The sequence below is a fragment of the Tachypleus tridentatus genome, chromosome 1 (genome assembly GCF_004210375.1).
Source record: "Tachypleus tridentatus isolate NWPU-2018 chromosome 1, ASM421037v1, whole genome shotgun sequence".
Lineage (NCBI taxonomy): Eukaryota > Metazoa > Arthropoda > Merostomata > Xiphosura > Limulidae > Tachypleus > Tachypleus tridentatus.
In genome coordinates, this window is record NC_134825.1 from 172502503 (window position 1) to 172524342 (window position 21840).

At 36.3% G+C, this 21840-nt stretch overlaps 1 long non-coding RNA gene across 1 annotated transcript; it reads left to right on the forward strand.

The window, feature by feature from the left end:
- Nucleotides 1–3401: 3401 nt before the first annotated feature.
- Nucleotides 3402–8800, forward strand: LOC143257279 (uncharacterized). Its single transcript, XR_013031779.1, has 3 exons — nt 3402–4621; nt 6486–6619; nt 7650–8800. It is a non-coding gene; the product is annotated as an uncharacterized LOC143257279 (long non-coding RNA).
- Nucleotides 8801–21840: the final 13040 nt, after the last annotated feature.

The window sequence follows — 21840 nt, forward strand, 5'->3', positions numbered from 1 at the left end:
GTATGATAACAATTGTTGAATAGGAGACATACAAAGTGTATGATAACAATTGTTGAATAGGCTACATACAAAGTGTATGATAACAATTGTTGAATAGGAGACATACAAAGTGTATGATAACAATTGTTGAATAGGAGATATACAAAGTGTATGATAACAATTGTTGAATAGGAGACATACAAAGTGTATGATTGATAACAATTGTTGAATAGGCTACATACAAAGTGTATGATAACAATTGTTGAATAGGCTACATACAAAGTGTATGATAACAATTGTTGAATAGGAGACATACAAAGTGTATGATAACAATTGTTGAATAGGAGACATACAAAGTGTATGATAACAATTGTTGAATAGGAGACATACAAAGTGTATGATTGATAACAATAGTTGAACAGGAGACAAACAAAGTGTATGATTGATAACAATTGTTGAATAGGAGACATACAAAGTGTATGATTGATAACAATTGTTGAATAGGAGACATAGAAAGTGTATGATTGATAACAATTGTTGAATAGGAGACATACAAAGTGTATGATTGATAACAATTGTTGAATAGGAGACATACAAAGTGTATGATTGATAACAATTGTTGAATAGGAGACATACAAAGTGTATGATTGATAACAATAGTTGAATAGGAGACATACAAAGTGTATGATAACAATTGTTGAATAGGCTACATACAAAGTGTATGATTGATAACAATTGTTGAATAGGCTACATACAAAGTGTATGATTGATAACAATTGTTGAATAGGCTACATACAAAGTGTATGATAACAATTGTTGAATAGGCTACATACAAAGTGTATGATAACAATTGTTGAGTAGGAGACATACAAAGTGTATGATAACAATTGTTGAATAGGCTACATACAAAGTGTATGATTGATAACAATTGTTGAATAGGCTACATACAAAGTGTATGATTGATAACAATTGTTGAATAGGCTACATACAAAGTGTATGATTGATAACAATTGTTGAATAGGCTACATACAAAGTGTATGATAACAATTGTTGAATAGGAGACATACAAAGTGTATGATAACAATTGTTGAATAGGAGACATACAAAGTGTATGATAACAATTGTTGAATAGGCTACATACAAAGTGTATGATAACAATTGTTGAATAGGAGACATACAAAGTGTATGATAACAATTGTTGAATAGGAGACATACAAAGTGTATGATAACAATTGTTGAATAGGAGACATACAAAGTGTATGATTGATAACAATTGTTGAATAGGCTACATACAAAAGTGTATGATAACAATTGTTGAATAGGCTACATACAAAGTGTATGATAACAATTGTTGAATAGGAGACATACAAAGTGTATGATAACAATTGTTGAATAGGAGACATACAAAGTGTATGATTGATAACAATAGTTGAACAGGAGACAAACAAAGTGTATGATTGATAACAATTGTTGAATAGGAGACATACAAAGTGTATGATTGATAACAATTGTTGAATAGGAGACATAGAAAGTGTATGATTGATAACAATTGTTGAATAGGAGACATACAAAGTGTATGATTGATAACAATTGTTGAATAGGAGACATACAAAGTGTATGATTGATAACAATTGTTGAATAGGAGACATACAAAGTGTATGATTGATAACAATAGTTGAATAGGAGACATACAAAGTGTATGATTGATAACAATTGTTGAATAGGAGACATACAAAGTGTATGATTGATAACAATTGTTGAATAGGAGACATACAAAGTGTATGATTGATAACAATTGTTGAATAGGCTACATACAAAGTGTATGATTGATAACAATTGTTGAATAGGAGACAAACAAAGTGTATGATTGATAACAATTGTTGAATAGGAGACATACAAAGTGCATGATTGATAACAATTGTTGAATAGGCTACATACAAAGTGTATGATTGATAACAATTGTTGAATAGGAGACATACAAAGTGTGTGATAACAATTGTTGAATTATTTACACCAACATCATCTAGCGCTCCGTCACGACAGAGTCAGAACAAGTTTGGGACTTGATAAAAATATCTGTACACACTTGTACTATTGACTGAAAGATTCTCACATCTCGTGCAGACACATTTCAAAGGCCCGGCGTGGCCAAGCGTGTTAAGGCGTTCGACTCGTAATCCAAGGGTCGAGGGTTGGAATCCCGGCCGCACCAAACATGCTCGCCCTTTCAGCCGTGGGGGTGTTATAACGTGAAGGTCAATCCCACTATTTGTTGGTAAAAGAGTAGCCCAAGAGTTGGCGGTTGGTGGTGATGACTAGCTGTCTTCCTTCTAGTCTTACACTGCTAAATTATGGACGACTAGCGCAGATAGCCCTCGAGTAGCATTGCGCAAAATTCATAAAACAAACAAAACACACTTCAAAATTATCGTGAACGTAATTCCTTGAATACGGACCAATGTACATTCAGATATTGTTCCGAGAGTATCTCAGGGACAATGTAAATATTTTTTTTTATATCGAATGTATTCTGTCCATCCATTATCCTGACCTCGGATAATAAATATTGGGTATAATGCGAATTTACTGCGTGTATATAATCGAAATATGGCAAGCCTTTACAGAAATGTACAAGTATGTTGTAACAAGCAGATAGATTAGATCCAAAAGCACAAGATGTAAATGTAACTAATAAATATAAGTAGTACAGTTTACATATTGTATGACCCATGAATTGCATGTATACAGGTGTTGTTTTTTTCAGTATCCCTGTACACTGTATATTATATATACTCTCCTCTGTAAAGAACTCTCATCATATTCATAATGCCGTGTTCAATAGTAACCTGTAAAGGAGGTAGTTGTGGGTTGCGTACTTGAATACTTGACGGTATGGCCAAGTGGTTAAGGCGTTCGACTCGTAATCGGAGGGTGGCGGGTTCGGATCCCCCTCCTACCAATCATGCCCACCCTTTCAGCCATGGTGGTGTTATAATGTTATGGTCAATCTCACGATTCGTTGGTAAAAGAGTAGCCCAAGAGTTGGCGGTGGATGATGATGACTTGCTACCTTCACTCTAGTCTTACACTGCTAAATTATAAACGGCCAGCGCAGATAGCCCTCGTGTGGCTTTGTGCGAAATTCAAAAACAAACAAACAAACACCTGGACGCATGTTTCTTTCGGACATTTATCATATTATTTATAATTCAATATACAGGGTTACAGTAATTCGGTCTGTTTAAACACGTACTGTTTGAAATTAACTTACCGTTGAGTTTACAGTTGAGTTGTCACGCAGAGTATTTAGTTTTCCCTTTACCGCCTTCTCTTTTTTTTGCTTTCCTTCTAATTCAGACAGGCTCGTTCTCTTATTTAAAATGGCGTCGTTTTGTTTTTGACGCAAACTGAATCTGTTTATTTTATATTTTCATTGTGGAATTCATTTCTTTTTCTATGCGTTTTTCATGTCAGTATTTTACTCAAGTATTTTGTGTTATTCTTGCTAAGTATTGAGAATGGAAATATGTTCACTAAACGAGAAATTTATTGAAAACAAAAGGAAGCCCTGTTATAGAAAAAAACAACAACACAAAAGTGGTTCTGGAAGAGGGTTGGTTGATTGAAGTATGAAACATGAGTCTGGTTAAGGACATAAGACAGCGCGTCTATCAGGAAACAATAAAGTTGAATAAAAATGGCTTTAAAAAAACAACTATTGCTAATCTTTAAGTACAAACAACCAACAATATCAAAATCAGCCATGTTTCACAGACAACATTGATGGTAATACACTTTGAATTGTCCTATGAAAGAGGAAGTATGGAGGACAACAACGTGATTATGTTTGGAACTCTCCTTGGTGGGGTATAAAGTTATATATACAAGAACTGACGCGCATCTGAAGTTGTCCATTTATGATAATTTTGTATCTTCGTGCTACACGGAGGATCCTGTCTATCAAAAGTTCAAAGGCCCATGAAAAGTGTATCGGAAATGGAATATGTGCAATTGAAATAGGTATACTCTTTACCCAACAACAAGCATATCCACATTGGAATAAGTATACTCTTTACCCAACAACAAGCATATCCACATTGAAATAAGTATACTCTACTCAACAACAAGCATATCCACATTGGAATAAGTATACTCTTCACCCAACAACAAGCATATCCACATTGGAATAGGTATACTCTTTACCCAACAGTAAGCATATCCACATTGGAATAGGTATACTCTTTACCCAACAGTAAGCATATCCACATTGGAATACTCTTTACCCAACAATACGTATGTCCACATTGGTAAAGACATGCAATTTATACAACTATAAGCATAGCTACATTATAGAAGACATACCCTTTACCCATAAAGGGTATCACTAAGTTCAGTGACCTGGATTGGCGCTGTTTCCAACACACACAACGTGTCACTAGACAGTATCATCTTGCTAGATAGACTTTTGTCTCTGATCGTGTCCATCTCAGCTGATGAGTTCTTATATTGATTGAAGGGCCTCCTGAACAGTGCTGTGTGGCGAGGAGGAATATATTAAAACTTGTTTCTGCAAGCCTTTGATTTGGAAGGATGTTGAAGAAGGACGTTTATAAGCCAGTGTGAACTTTGACACTAATATTGGGTACGTTCTTCTCATTGTTTCAATTGCTTTCGGGTTCAAAGTCGTTTTAAAAGGTTGAATGTTAGTCTTAATGGTTGGGATTAGCGCTAGGCCAGTTTCTAATAGCGGGGTAACTTAATAGCGAAGCTTGAAATACATTTAAAGTGATTTACTGATAATGTAAATGACAACGACTTGTGTATATTACATATTCAGTTATTTCTGTGAAAACATTGATATGTATATTGTATTATATGTACTCTAGGTGTCGCAAGAAGTCAACAGCTATTCAGTTTTTCTCAAATATTGTTTTCTTAGTATTTTAATAATTGTGTATTTTTGGTTAAGCACAAAGCTACAGCATGGGCTATTTGTGCTCTGCCCACAATTGGTGTTGCTGTTGTTTGTATTTAAGCACAAAGCTACGCAATGGGATACCTGTGGTCTGTTCACCAGGGGTCTCGAAACTCGGATTCTAACGTTGTAAGTTCGCAGCGATACCACTATACCACTGGGAGCAAGTTTGGTATCGAAATCCAGTTTCTAACGTTGTAAGTCCGAAGACATACTGCTATACCACTGAGATGGCAGTATTTTAATCAAATATATTCTAAATAACCGTATTTTATTCATTTTGTAATTTATTCTTTCGTGCCGGACTGTAAGTCCAGTAGTACATGGTTCGCGTCCCGTTAACGCAAAATAACGCCCTGGATCTTAGGACGTACATGCGTTATAAGAGTGACAGTTAAATCCCATTATTTGATTTAAAATACTTTATTAGTTGGCGGTGGTAGCTGTCGACCTCGATCTAGCCAAGTTAGGGACGGCTAGCGCAGATAGTCCACGTGTAGCTTTCCGTTAACTTCTGAAATAAACAATATTTTATTGTAGTATTCTTGTTTGTTTTTGAATTTAGCACAAAGCTACTAGAGGGCTATCTGTGCTAGCCGTCCCTAATTTAGCAGTGTAAGACTAGAGGGAGGCATCTAGTCATCACCACCCACCGCCAATTCTTGGGCTACTCTTTTACCAGCGAATAATGGGATTGACCGTCACATTATAACGCTCCCACGGCTGAAAGGATGAGAATGTTTGGCGCGACAGAGATGCGAACCCGTGACCCTCATTACGAGTCGCACGCCTCAACACGCTTGGCCATGCTGGACCTTATTCATATTCTTCTCAGCTGCTTTAAAATTCAAGGTAAAGAAAACTATTAAGTCTAACACGAAAGGTTAAAAATATTTTATTCATTCTTTTAATCTGTAAATATACAGTGTATAAGCAATGATGCCATATTACAACACCAGTATATACATCTTTCCTTTATAACTTTAATTGGTTCAAGAGAAAAACTTACTCGATATGTAAGCATTACCTAAACTATAAACATAATGACTATTCATGGAGGTAATATTTTTACAAAAGTTTAGCTTATAGCTCCAACTCTAAACCGATTTGAGATCTAATTAAAGCCGCGGCTATTGAGAATTCCCTCTAGTTTAAAAATCAGCTTACGTGGAAAAATCTAGATTTTTCATAAATCATTTTGGTTTTGTAAGAACACTGGCCTATTTTGATTATTGTTACTCCACTTTAAAGCTGATTCTATTGTCATTGAGTTTTACGAAATACGGTGTGTAAAGTTGGATCAGCTGTTAGAAGTATTATTATCGTTGACTGGAAAGAAAATTAATGTTATAGCGCACATTACAGTCATGACATACACTGGAGGCTGTGTGGTGAAGAAAGTGGAATAATATGTTATTTATACGTGTAGAGCACTTAGTGACTTGGTGTTTTTGTATGTTATGAAGTAAGTGCTGTGTCGTTATTATCTGTTACGTTTTATTATACATTTTCCTCTCTTTGTATATTACAGACAGGAATAATCATACCGCTGCTCTTTGTAGATCATTAGACCACGGGCGGACTATGGTAGAATTCTGAATTTCAAAGCCGTAAGCCGGGTTTGAATCCGTTCAATACGACAAAATTCTCCCATTACTTTGAGCTGTGAGTTCGTCACTTCTTTATCGTGTGCATTGGTTGGTACGGTGTATCCTTCTGACTGCCTATTATCTCTGACCACTGAGAGCCCCCCGCTAGTACAGCGGTATGTCTCCGGATTTACAACGCTAAAATCAGGGGTTCGATTCCCCTCAGTGGGCTGAGCAGATAGCCCGATGTGGCTTTGCTATAAGAAAAACACACATACACACATACACACACAAACTTGTGTTGGCCCGGCATGGCCAAGCGCGTTAAGGCGTGCGACTCGTAATCTGAGGGTCGCGAGTTCGCATCCCCGTCGCGCCAAATATGCTCGCCCTTTCATCCGTTGGGGCGTTATAATGTGACGGTCAATCCCACTGTTTGTTGGTTAAAGTGTAGCCCAAGAGTTGGCAGTGGGTGGTGATGACTAGCTGTCTTCCCTCTAGTCTTACACTGCTAAATTACGGACGGCTAGCACAGATAGCCCTCGAGTAGCTTTGTGCGAAATTCAAAAACAAACAAACTGACCACTGAGAGGTTCGGTCTTTGGCACAGCATCAGGATAATTTCGCAGCTTTGCCACAATAGATCATCTTTTTGTAGTAAAACCGGATAAAATATTCAACCCCTGCTGGTCAGAAGAAGGACCGTCACTGACTGAATGTGTTATATATATATATAAAAGTAATTAACATTGATGTCCGAGAGTTTAACAGTTCTTTTTTATATATTTGTCAATAAAGAGTGTAAAACAATTGTTTTAATGTTGATGCCTCTTCAAAGGGTTGTTTTCGTAAAAGTAATTCAGAAAACATTTTCATAAATAGGAACTGGGATGTGCACGAGCTCAAGGGATAACCAGTTAATAATTTACTTAACTCAAACTAAACACGAGTCGTATTTAAACCAGGTCTGCAAGGCAGCTGGTTGTTAAGTGTCATGTCAAACACATTCTAAATGATTTGATTATATAGGTAGTTTTCACCAAGCATCAAGAGAAGTCTCGCTTACAGTGACAAAACGTTTTTTTTTCTAAACTCTAACCATACAGAACTGCTACTGAGGTTCGTGGGCTATTGACTTACAAAAAAACCAGTGATGAGGTTCGTGTTCCATTGACGTCGAAAACCAACCAACTGATAATGAGAGCCGTGTCCCTTCGACTGAGAAAATATAACCAACTAAGGTTCGTATCCCTTTGACGTAGAAATAAATAACCAACTAATGATGAGGTCCATATTCCATCGACATTGAACAAACAGCCAACTGATGACGAGGTCCATATCCCTTTGACGATGAAAGAAACAAACAACTGATGATGAGGTCCATATTCCATCGACGTCGATAAAACAACAAACTGGTGAAGAGGTCCGTGCTCCTTCGATTGAGAAAGTATAACCAACTGATGATGACGACCATATTCCATCGACGTTGAGAAAAACAGCCAGTTGAGGATGAGGCCCGTGTCCCTTCGACCGATAAAATATAACCAACTGATGACGAGGTTCGTGTTCCTTCTAGTGAAAAAAGAAAAACCAACTGATGACGAGGTTCATGTTTCGTCGACGTAGATAAAACAACAACCAAAAAACCAATTTATGCACCATATCACTTACGGTTTCATGATTTGAACGGGTATTTGTTTGCTATTAAACACAGAGATACAATATAAGTTACTTTCTTTAGCATCCCGCGGATATCGAAACCTGATTTTAGAGTTTTAAGCCTTTAGACTCAACTCTGATCCACCAGAGGACAATAACGTAAGAGTTACACCAATTATATTTAAACAAAGTATTGTAATTACTAATTTCTCCTGGGAATTCAGCGTTATACATTGAAAATAGTGATTTGACTGGTGTGTTTTTTTCATCTTTCCTCTAAAAGGTATCATAAATATATACACATACAGTTTGTTCAGTATGATTCACTGGTAATAAACGGTGTGGAAACATTCCAGGAACTTGAAAGTTAAACTTCTTACGTGTCATTAAAGTATTACAAAACAAAGCGTCTGATATACTACTTAAGTTGAAACATTTATAATTTTCTGTGAGATATACCACAAAGTTAACGTTTCAATGATTACGTTTTGTTGTAACTAAAGTAAATGTAGAATACGAAACAAATGGACGATCTTGGCTAAAACGTTGACAATTCACTAACAAACAAACAGTTTTAACATTGGTTCTGAAAAATAAAGTCACGTAGAGTTAAGAAATCACATGTGTGGACTTGTATTTATGTCATTACTCAGGTCTTGTAGACCTGTATTTATGTCATTACTCAGATGTTGTAGACGTGTATTTCTGTCATTACTCAGGTCTTGTAGACCTGTATTTATGTCATTACTCTGATGTTGTAGACGTGTATTTCTGTCATTACTCAGGTCTTGTAGACTTGTATTTATGTCATTACTCACGTCTTGTAGACCCATATTTCTGTCATTACTCATGTCTTGTAGACTTGTATTTCTGTCATTACTTAGGTGTTGTAGACTTGTTTTTATGTAATTACTCAGGTCTTGTAGATTTATATGTAATTTCATAGATCAGGTTTTGTAGACTTGTATTTCTGTCATTACTCAGGTTAGGTAAACATGAATTTATGTGATTACTCAGGTCTTTTAAACTTCTATTTATGTCATTACTCACGTCTTGTAAACTTGTATTTATGTCATTACTCAGGTCTTGTAGACCTGTATTTATGTCATTACTCAGATGTTGTAGACGTGTATTTCTGTCATTACTCAGGTCTTGTAGACTTGTATTTATGTCATTACTCACGTCTTGTAGACCCATATTTCTGTCATTACTCATGTCTTGTAGACTTGTATTTCTGTCATTACTTAGGTGTTGTAGACTTGTTTTTATGTAATTACTCAGGTCTTGTAGATTTATATGTAATTTCATAGATCAGGTGTTGTAGACTTGTATTTTTGTCATTACTCAGGTGTTGTAGACTTGTATTTTTGTCATTACTCAGGTGTTGTAGACTTGTATTTCTGTCATTAGTCAACAAGTAAAAGACATAAATCTACTGTACAGTCACTGTTTCTTATGAGAAACTGGAACGTATTGAAACCCTTTCTAAAGTTAGATAAATTATACTTGAATTATAGGAATGGTAAAACCTGTCACTGGAATTATTATAATCCTGACTAAAGTTATTACGAAACATTAATCTGAGGTACAAACAGAAAAATTATGGCAATAACTAGTTATGGTAAACCTAACTAAGCTCTTTTTAAATAAATATTGATCACAGAGGGCGTTGTGTTTGAAAAGTTGACTTTACAATATCTCGTATCAACTCACAGTACTCCGAATTTAACCGTACGACAGGTGGTAGCATGCTATTGATACCGCCATCATTGATCAACCGCACGTGCATGCGTGTTACTCGTTTCGTGCATGGCAAAGTTAACAATTAAATTACCGTATGTCTGCTAGCGTGCCTATTAACAAGTAGTAAATAATTAGTAGCTGTTTACCATGTGAAGTACGTCTGTAGGACAGGTGAAGTTGCCAGTTATTTCTACAAATTAGTGTATATATACATATTTGCAGGAATATTAAAATTATTTAGATTAAAGAACCCAAACCGCACCTACTAAGAACAAAGTTGCGAGGTAATTAAATTATAATACTTAACATGGAAGAGCGAAATAAGTGAAAAACACAATAAAATACAAATAATGTTGAGCCACAGATTAAGTTTTTTATACTTTTAAAGTAATTAATGGCATAAATCTTTCTTATTACTATTTATTTTATTCGTTTTACTGTGGCAAGAACACACACAAAGTTTCGTTTGGTTTGAATTTCGCGCAAAGCTACACGAGTGCTATCTACGCTTACCGTCCCTAATTTAGCAGTGTAAGACTAGAGGGAAGGCAGCTTATTATCACCACCCACCGCCAACTCTTGGGCTACTCTTTAACCACGGTTTAAAGGGCAAGCATCTTTGTTGTGACAGGGATTCGAACCTGCGGCCCTCAGATTACGAGTGCCTTAACCACCTGGCCATGCCAGCCCCATACACTAGGTGTGTATGTGTGTGTGTTTTATTATGGCAAAGCCACATGCGGCTATCTGCTGAGTCCACCGAGAGGAATCGAGCCTCCTAATTTAAGGTTGTAAATCCGCAGACTTATTGCCGTACCAGCTGGGGCCTACTATTCGTTGGTAAAAGAGTAGCCCACGAGTTGGCAGTGGATGGTGATGACTAGCTGCCTTCCCTTTAGTCTTACACTGCTAAATTAGCGACGTCTAGCGCAGATAGCCCTCGCGTAGCTTTGAGCGAAATTCAAAACAAATAAAATCAAACGAGCAGGGGACGTATACACAGGAGAGTTAATAAAACGTGTCTATATTACCTAATGTATTTTCACAGGATCTGTTTCAAGAGTGAATAAAATCAAAACAACGTGTGACATATATTTTTATATTTTGATTTTCGTGTTCATCTGTAATGCTGTGTTGTCGTCTGCACAGTGCCTAAATCTTCTCGTGATTCATAGCATAAACACGTTTTCCTGATGTCACAACAGCACAAACTGAAACGTTAAAGGACCCTTACGTGAAGTCATTTTAATGTCTATTGACTGACTGACTAACATCAAATGACTGTATAGTGGTTCAAACAAATGACCTCTCCCTGCGGCGTTTCTCGGAAATATTATTATAATTTCAGTATTAAACAAGTTTTGCTCCGTAATTTTGTTTCTTGGTAGTTTAAAACAAAACTGCACAATGAGCTGTCTGTGCTCTGCCTACCACAAGTATTGTAACTCGGTTTCTAGCGTTTTAAGTCTGTAGATATATCGTTGTGACACTAGAGGGCATTTAGTTTTGTATTTTACTTGCTCTACTTATCTGATAGCTTACTAGAAATAAATGCTGTACAAATCAAAACATCATACGTATTACCTGTTGGCTTGCTTGGTTCCTCTAAGTCACACGACATATAAACAGTTTGCTTGATTATCCTAAATCACGTGACCTGCAAGAAGTTTGCTTCATTCACCTAAGTCACACGACATGTAAGCAGTTTGCTTCATTCACCTAAGTCACACGACATGTAAGCAGTTTGCTTGATTCTCCTAAGTCACACGACATGTAAGCAGTTTGCTTGATTCACCTAAGTCACACGACATGTAAGCAGTTTGCTTGATTCACCTAAGTCACACGACATGTAAGCAGTTTGCTTCATTCACCTAAGTCACACGACATGTAAGCAATTTGCTTCATTCACCTAAGTCACACGACATATAAGCAGTTTGTTTGATTCTCCTAAGTCACACGACATGTAAGCAGTTTGCTTCACACCTAAGTCACATGGTCTTGATATCTCCGACTTAAATAACTTGTAAGCATGTATACTACACATAATTAGCTTCCGTTTATCTGTCCAGATGTTTTCTCATAAATGTTTCAATGAAACACTACTCACCTCATATCGTTAGAGAGGCCTGGACTCCGAAGAGTCCAGATTACACATTGATCTTTGTATTCAAAATCATCTTGTCTGTTTTTTGCTTAGTCAAACTATTTGATACAACGAGTGTGGTATACGTTGGCACAATGACGTTGTCGTCACGTGACTTTAGTGGTTGGTGTTTTTGTAATAGATATATATGCAAATTATTTCGGGCCGGCATGACCAAGTGGTTAAGGCACTCCACTCGTAAGCCAAGGGTCGCGAGTTCGAATCCCATTACACCAAACGTACTCGCCCTTTCATCTGTGGGGACGTTATAATACATAAAACAAAAACATTACAATTTTACATTCAATATACTTACCAATAATTTAGAATCGGTTCAGACTGCTATAAACTATTTTTAACTACTGTTTTATTTAATACGGGTTTTTTTCTTTGTTTGAACTAGTAAGAACATTATCATACGCTAATGGTATTTAATGTTCCATACTCTGTACACTACAAGCTCCATTACTAGACTTTACTGTTTACCTTAAATAAACTTACGTCTACGATTTTATTTATTTGACCGTTTAAATGTTTTTTTAAACCCACTGGGATTTATCGATCTAACACATAATGTCTGCTGTGCGTAAAAATCATAGAATAAGAGAAATTCAATCCAAGGGCATGAAAACTGTCGCAAATATTTTACGGATCGCGGCTAGTTTTGTTTAATTTCGCCACGTAAACATTCAGATTAATTTCTCTTAGTTGTATGGTCTGTAAGTGATCAGTGTTTTTAGTTTGGTTTGTTTATTGTCAAGCACAAAGCTACACAGGAGCTCTCTTCTCGTGCTCTGCCAACTACGGGTTTCTAAACCCCAATTTTAGCACCGTAAGCCAGCAAAGTTTCCCCTGAGCCGCTAGGGGACTTTTTGGTTTTATCTTTTAATTAAATAACGTATAATTAAATAGATAATCGGTGTTGACAGCTGCTTTCTCATTTTAATTAGATCATGCGAATCACTAATTTGTTTGATCTATCTCCTTATCGTAATTAATTTATAGACCTTTTTGTACGTGTTTGTGCGACCTAGAGGGCTCTGTGAGCACGATATTATTATAGATATTGTTATCTAGATCCCGTGAGATAATAATAATATAGATTGTTAACGTTTTGCTTTATTCTTTAAGTCACGTGCTCTTTAGCTTTTGGTTCTTTATCGTGTAATTCGTAATCAGTGTAATTTGTAATCCAGCACTACAATCATTGCCGGATTAACAAGTGTGTGTGTTTTCTTATAGCAAAGCCACATCAGGCTATCTGCTGAGCCCACTGAGGGGAATCGAACGCCTGATTTTAGCGTTGTAAATCCGAAGACTTACAGCTGTACTAGCAGGGGGGGGCGGATTAACAATGGCGCACGTGCTCCAGGGACACACACACATTGGAAAGGTTGGAGGGGCTCAAATAAAACTCAAATTATTTAGTATAACAAAAATCACAAATATTAAATAATTTTAAACATTACTTTATCCAGAACAATATATTTTAAACGAATGATAGCAAGCGACAAGAAATTATTTTTAAACTTTTTATATTTTCTTCAATTTGAATGCAAATTGAACATTGACAACTTATAGTCGATTGTTATTGATGATAATTGACTGACAAGTATATGACTAAAATTGAGCTATGTATTAATAACATAAGTTAATGAATGACCCAAGACCATCAGCTGCCTCGCAGCAAGATCCGGCCCTGACTAAAATATTTTTATTGGTGAAGTCATTTGTGGGTCTAAAGATGATTCCGGTTTACGTTATAAACCCAAAAAGTGAGAGGAAAAAATTTAAAACTATATTATTCACCATAACCAAGAGAGAGCCCATTAATAATTTTGTCTCATGTACCCAAACAGGTCAATATATATTCACGTTTTTCTGCACAGGTATTGTATTTACTTGAAGTTTATAACCCTAAAATAGGGTTAGCGTTTAAAACTTAATAAAGTTCCATTCGTCTTCCTGGTGTTAAAAATAGGCAATCTTTTTATTCTCTTAATTACAGTAGCATTTTATGAGGAAGTTCCTATAAATCATTCCCTGAAAGTAGAGGGCGTCTACGACCAGCCTTAAGGTCTGATTAATGTTTTCAAGGACAGGGGATTAGAATGAAGATTGAGAGTAGGGTGTAATTAGGCCTAGCACAGTAGCAGAGGGCGGTAGAGGTTAAACGTGTAATAAGAGGGCTAACCCATCATTAGGGATGCGGAGGAACCGCCATGGTGTTAGCCTTTTAAACATGTTATGTAACGTACGCAAATATTCTGAAATACAACGTTTTATTCCAATTTTCAATAAGTATACACTAATAAGAAAATATTCAAAATTTATATAAACCTATTACATTATAAGATTAAAGAATAATACAGTGCTAAACTAATCGATGTACAAAGTTCAATATAAAGCAACCAGAGAAAAATATTTAAATTTTTTAAATTTAAAAATCATATAAAGATTTTGACTCAAAGATCACGATTTAAACTAAAATTATTAAGATAATAGGATGCATAACTAAAATCTAAAATTCACGATTTGGAAAAACTACTGCAGTCTGAATTTGTTAATCTCAACACCAAAACACGAAGACAGAACATCCTGTTGATTTTATAAAGTCATAAAACACATTGTGGCAACAAATTTTCAACAGACTAAAGGGAAGGAAATTGGTCAGCAGCATCCACCGCCAACTTTAATACTACTCTTGTCTGACAAATTATTGGAATTTGACAAAAAGAATATAGCAAAAACAATTTTGAAAAGATAGCCAATTATAAATACTTGGGCTACTTTTATTTTGACCTAGGACGAAGCGAGTTTCTACGAAAACGGGCAGCGAACCAGAAATTCATGGATTCACAGTCTGAGAACGTTAAGCTTACATACTTAGATGATACTTTGAAAGGAAACAGTGCTTTGTTTGTTTATTAGTGCAAAAGCCGCATTGGGCTGCCTGCTGTGTCTCCTGCGGGAAATCGCAACGCAGATTTTTGTGTTGAAGGACCTTAACTTACCGCTGACCCACTGGGGAACAAGAGACAACACAATTAACAAAGTCTCCCTGGGTTCTACAAAAACAGTGAAAGTTATAAGAATGTTAAGAGATCGTTAAAGAGATCTTTTGATTTTGTGTGTGGGTCCAGAAAACGACAGCTCAACAGTGATTAATATTTAACTTCATTACTCAGAGATCCCAGTTCCCCAGATAGGCTCTAAATAAACCAATGAAGCAGCGGTTAGATAAGAAGAAAGAACGTCTTGACTAGCCATCAGGCGGCCGACGGACAATGGCGTTTGAGCCGTATTAAATCGAATCCCTTTGTGGCCCACCAATTGCTGGCCTCCGGGATCAGTAAGAAATCTTGCGTAATGAGCCCTCCCATTCTCTTGGCGGCTTCTCAGCGCCAAATTATGACATTGTAATAGATTTGAAGATTGCATGACATAATAAAAGTGACGGAACCAGACAAAAAAAAAAACTGTTCCAACCAGCGCAGTTCCCGCTACCTTCAAGACAGGCGAGACGAGGCAGTGAGACACATAAAATACTTTCATTATTTGGCTATTCCATTTACCCTTTCTCTGCTCTATTCACGTTCAATTCTCATAGAAGTGTTCCAGTGTAACAGTAACTAAAGTCCACAATCACAACGGCGGGTCGGCCGTTTTGACGCTGCTACAAACTGATTGATAATCACCATTGTGGTTCACAAATACGTCTCGAGACGTAACTTGGTGTCTTCAAAAAAAGAATGGGTCCTCTTAGAGACAGAAGAAGAGAAGAAAAAAAAAGGCGATCGCTGAGAAAAGGTTTTTCGTCAACTTCTATTTGATTTGATTTAAAACGAAGATGGTTATTCTGTAATGTTATTACGTTCATGTATTACAGTGATCTACAGCAATGATAAATAGAGTAAGCTGTGTACGATCAAACGTAATTTTAAAGGCTAATTTGTAGAACTTTCTGGATACTTAAATGATTATTTCGATAAACGTAGTAAGTAAAGTTGCGATAGTTCAATAATTGTTTGGTTGATTATCTAAGAAGAAATGCATTGAAGACATTTTCTAAAAACATTATAGGATTTTGACTTCAGTATTCAATATGTTAGTGGTTTTTTTATTGTTGTTGTTTTTTACGGTTAACACTGAGTTATATTACGGGCTATCTATGTTGTATCCATTACGGGTATCGAAACCCGGTGTTTTAGTGTTATATGCCGTCAGACTTAGTGCTGAGTCACTAAAGAGTCTGGACGGTCATAAAGTTGATCCAGCTTTGTTTTGTTTTTTTCATGTAGCAGCTTTGGGCCGTGCGTAGCCTAGTTGTTAGCGCGACTGTCTACGAATCAGAAGGTTCAAGACGTGATTCCACTAAACAAGCACCGGACATTCAGCTGTGGGCGGGTTATAAAAATGACTATTGATCTCGTTATCCAATCCAAAGACCTGGAAGAAAACCCATTGTGGTGGTAGGTGAATCTTGTTGGGTGTCCTTCCTCTAGTCCGTAGTTCAGAATAACTTTGAACCCCAAGTGTCTTTGCTGTTCAGTTTGAAAATTCAATAAGATTGGAAATGGGAATTAGAGATTTTGCTCGCACGATTATTAATTAATAAACATTCTATGGATATTTTATTTCCCAAGCAGTTGTAGAGACCAAACTTAGTATGGAGGCTTCGAGTGACTCGAGGGTATCCTTATTTATATGACGTAGCTAAAAAGAGCTGTACTCGCCTGGAAGGTCACCCAGATATGATGGAGGTCTGGGCCTCCAGGAGGCCATTTTCAAGGTCGCTGAACCGGAATCTAGAATGTCAGAAAATTGGTGTTTCATTTTCAAACTTTCAGTGGTTTTGTGCTTCGCCCCAAGATGCGGATGTTTTAAAAGAAATCAACTATCCTAAGCGCCTTCTAGTGGCTCAGTGGTAACTCAGAAGACTTATGACGGTATAAATTTGCTTTGATACCAATGATCATCCCCTTCAGTGGCACAGCGATATGTCTGCTGACTCACATTGCTAAAAACCGGATTCCTATACCCGTGGTGGGCAGAGCACAGATAACCCATTATGTAGTTTGGGCTTAATTCCAAATAAGCAATCAATCAACCTATAGTGGGCACAAAACAGATAACTCATTGTGAGCTTTGTGCTTAAAACTAACTATCTTAAACATGCGGCCATAAGTGGAGGATACGACCTAATAATCATTGATAAAACGATAGCAAAATGATTTGTCTGATATCACGAAATTTAAAATTTTTGTTGTAAACAACAACAACAAAAAATACCTTTTTTTTTTCTAGATATGCCGACTGCCAAATTTCTTATAAGCCTCTTAATAAAACTTATCATGTTTTATATTAATTGAAAGATAACAGTTTGGACAAAGCCATCACAGTGCAACAATATATCTATAAAGGTCGAGATATTCTTCAATTCGACTGTTTGAATGAGTTCAAACTTGCAGCAAAAAACAAAAACTACACTTTATCGGCTGTAACGAAACGTCTGTTAACTCTAACAACAGGCCCGGCATGGCCAGGTAGTTAAGGCACTCGACTCTTAATCTGAAGGTCGAGGGTGCGAATCCCGTCGCACCAAACATGCTAGCCCTTTCAGTCGTGGGAGTGTTATAATGTTATACGATTTAAATTATTTTGAGTGATTTTCCTTTCTCTAAATCAAGGGTTGAAAAAACAACAAAAGTTTAAGATACTTCACAAAACATGTTGTTTTAAGTTTATTAAATCTAAAAACATGTTTGTAGAATACTTAAGTTTATATTTTATTACGGATGAGACATGTTCCAGAAAACATGCATTGCTGCTCCTTTCAGCTTTTTATATGCAATAAACTTTATATATTCCACACAGATATAAAATGGTGATGTTTCTAATAATACGTGAACAAGAGCTTATAAACATACGTCAGTTTATTTATCAGTGTAAGACTAGAGGGAAGGCAGCTAGTCATCACCACCCACCGTCAACTCTTGGGCTACTCTTTTACCAACGAATAGTGGGATTGACCGTTACTTTATAATGCTCCCACGGCTGAAAGGGCGAGCATGTTTGGTTTGACGGGGATTCGAACCTCCGACCCTCAGATTACGAGTCCATTGTCCTAACCACCTGGCCATGCCAGGTTCTTATTTTATGCACTCGTTTCAGTGATTAACCCTCATGCAACTGCATATTTTATCTAAAGGTTCTAAGAACATTTCTATATAACACCAGCACACTAAAACTGAGTCCAACAAATCTGCCATTTGAACAGATGGAATTTATGTAGTTATACGTAACAAGGAATTATGAGTTCAGTTGTTTTTATAAGAGCGTTATCTATACCTTTATCCTTAAACTTGAAATATACTAAACTGAGAAAAGGCCTCTGTCACTTTACTTTCTATATCAGATGAACCTCAGTAACGTTTACGCGCATTTTAACAATGATTATATGTGTTGCATATCGTGTTATGTGTGCCAGAGAACATCAAAATTATTCCATATATTTGAAGTGAATTATAGTAATGTTTATCTGAGTTGTATATCATGTTATGTAATTAAACCATAGTTCATTCAATAATACCTATATTTAAACTAACACCGTAAAAAGAGTACGTTTATAAATATAAATACAACTCGTTGTTCTCTGTTTAGTACAAAGCCACACAATGGGATGTATGTGCTCTTTGCAAGGCTGGGATCGAACACCGAATCTATTTCCTATAATTAGATAAACTACTAGAGCAAATGAAAACTGTTATAACAGAGGAATACATAAGATGACGTATTTTATTTGTGATATAGAGCTACAGTTTGGTTTCGAACAAATGAAAACGATTATCCTTCGTTAGAAGTGCCTCAGCAGAGAGGCTTATAGCGCTAAACAATAGGGTTCGATACCCTCGGTTGGCATAGCACAAATAGCCATTTGTGCAATTTTGTCCTTAACAAAAACATTTGTAACGAAGTATTAAAAGTTAAATATAATTATTCTTTTCGGATAATTGGTGTACCCGGAAGAAATGGTTTATTTTTTTTAGGTACAGATTTTTATCAACATACTGAATTACATTCGTAATATAAATAAGTCTTCGGAAAAACATAATAGTTATACAAAGATACTCGTTTACTTTAGAAATAATAGTAGGCGTTAACTCTTATGCACGTGTTTAAATCAAGAACGTCGTCAAAAGAATTGAAGAACCGGAAACACAACGTGAGGTTTGTTTGAAAATATTCGCGTGGCTCGTGACAGACGGTGTAAACAAAACTTGTTGCCTGTATTACTGAACAATTTCAGTGTTAATTAGATTTTGAAGTCAAGATACTTTGGGCAGCGCACAATAACAAAAGACAATTAAAACAATAAAAAAGCATGAACGCCATTAGAAGAATCGACCGCCATTCAGTAACGAAAACAGTGAATGCTTTGAAATATTGTATTCCAAAAGTCAATTAAACTAGGACAGCAGCTATAAAAATCCATCATACCATTTCTACGTTCTCTACTTCAGTATATGTTTAAATGACGCATGTACATTTATATCTAAATAAATAATTACATATGCAATTTATACGCTGTTGTGAGTAATATTATTGTCCTCCAATGAAACAGCGGTAAGTATACGGATTTACAACGCTAAAATCAAGGGTTCGATTCCCCTCGGTGGACACAGCAGATAGCCTGAAGTGGCACTGCTATAAGAAAAAGATACGCAATGGTTTTTATTTGGTCGAGAACGACGAGTGATTCACGAGTTTATAAATACTGGAGGAAATTATTATAAGAAAATCTATGAACTCGAAATGTAGCAAGAGTTAAAGAAAGAAATAGAAAATACAATATGCACTGACCAGAAAGAGTGGATCTGTTGAAACTAGAAAAGTGAGATAACTTAATGTGTACTGACCAGAAAGAGTGGATCTGTTGAAACTAGAAAAGTGACATAACTTAATGTGCACTGACCAGAAAGAGTGGATCTGTTGAAACTAGAAAAGTGACATAACTTAATGTGCACTGACCAGAAAGAGTGGATCTGTTGAAACTAGAAAAGTGACATAACTTAATGTGCACTGACCAGGGAGAGTGGATCTGTTGTAACTAGAAAAGTGACATAACTTAATGTGCACTGACCAGAAAGAGTGGATTTGTTGAAACTAGAAAAGTGACATAACTTAATGTGCACTGACCAGAGAGAGTGGATCTGTTGAAACTAGAAAAGTGACATAACTTAATGTGCACTGACCAGAGAGAGTGGATCTGTTGAAACTGGAAAAGTGACATAACTTAATGTGCACTGACCAGAAAGAGTGGATCTGTTGAAACTAGAAAAGTGACATAAGTTAATGTGCACTGACCAGAAAGAGTGGATCTGTTGAAACTAGAAAAGTGACATAACTTAATGTGCACTGACCAGAAAGAGTGGATCTGTTGAAACTAGAAAAGTGACATAACTTAATGTGCACTGACCAGAGAGAGTGGATATGTTGAAACTGACATAAAATGTGTCTTGACCAGAAAAGTGGATCTATTGAAACTAGAAAAATGAGATAATGTGCACTGACCAGAAAGAGTGGATCTGTTGAAACTAGAAAAGTGAGATAACTTAATGTGCACTGACCAGAAAGAGTGGATTTGTTGAAACTACAAAAGTGACATAACTTAATGTGCATTGACCAGAGAGAGTGGATCTGTTGAAACTAGAAAAGTGACATAACTTAATGTGCACTGACCAGAGAGAGTGGATCTGTTGAAACTAGAAAAGTGAGATAACTTAATGTGCACTGACCAAAAAGAGTGGATCTGTTGAAACTAAAAAAGTGAGATAACTTAATGTGTACTGACCAGAAAGAGTGGATTTGTTGAAACTAGAAAAGTGAGATAACTTAATGTGCACTGACCAAAAAGAGTGGATCTGTTGAAACTAGAAAAGTGACATAACTTAATGTGCACTGACCAGAAAGAGTGGATCTGTTGAAACTAGAAAAGTGAGATAACTTAATGTGCACTGACCAGAAAGAGTGGATTTGTTGAAACTACAAAAGTGACATAACTTAATGTGCATTGACCAGAGAGAGTGGATCTGTTGAAACTAGAAAAGTGACATAACTTAATGTGCACTGACCAGAGAGAGTGGATCTGTTGAAACTAGAAAAGTGAGATAACTTAATGTGCACTGACCAAAAAGAGTGGATCTGTTGAAACTAAAAAAGTGAGATAACTTAATGTGTACTGACCAGAAAGAGTGGATCTGTTGAAACTAGAAAAGTGAGATAACTTAATGTGTACTGACCAGAAAGAGTGGATTTGTTGAAACTAGAAAAGTGACATAACTTAATGTGCACTGACCAGAGAGAGTGGATCTGTTGAAACTAGATAAGTGAGATAACTTAATGTGCACTGACCAGAAAGAGTGGATCTGTTGAAACTAGAAAAGTGACATAACTTAATGTGCACTGACCAGAGAGAGTGGATCTGTTGAATCTAGAAAAGTGACATAACTTAATGTGCACTGACCAGAAAGAGTGGATCTGTTGAAACTAAAAAAGTGAGATAACTTAATGTGCACTGACCAGAGAGAGTGGATCTGTTGAAACTAGAAAAGTGAGATAACTTAATGTGCACTGACCAGAGAGAGTGGATCTGTTGAAACTAGAAAAGTGAGATAACTTAATGTGCACTGACCGGAAAGAGTGGATTTGTTGAAACTAAAAAAGTGTGATAACTTAATGTGTACTGACCA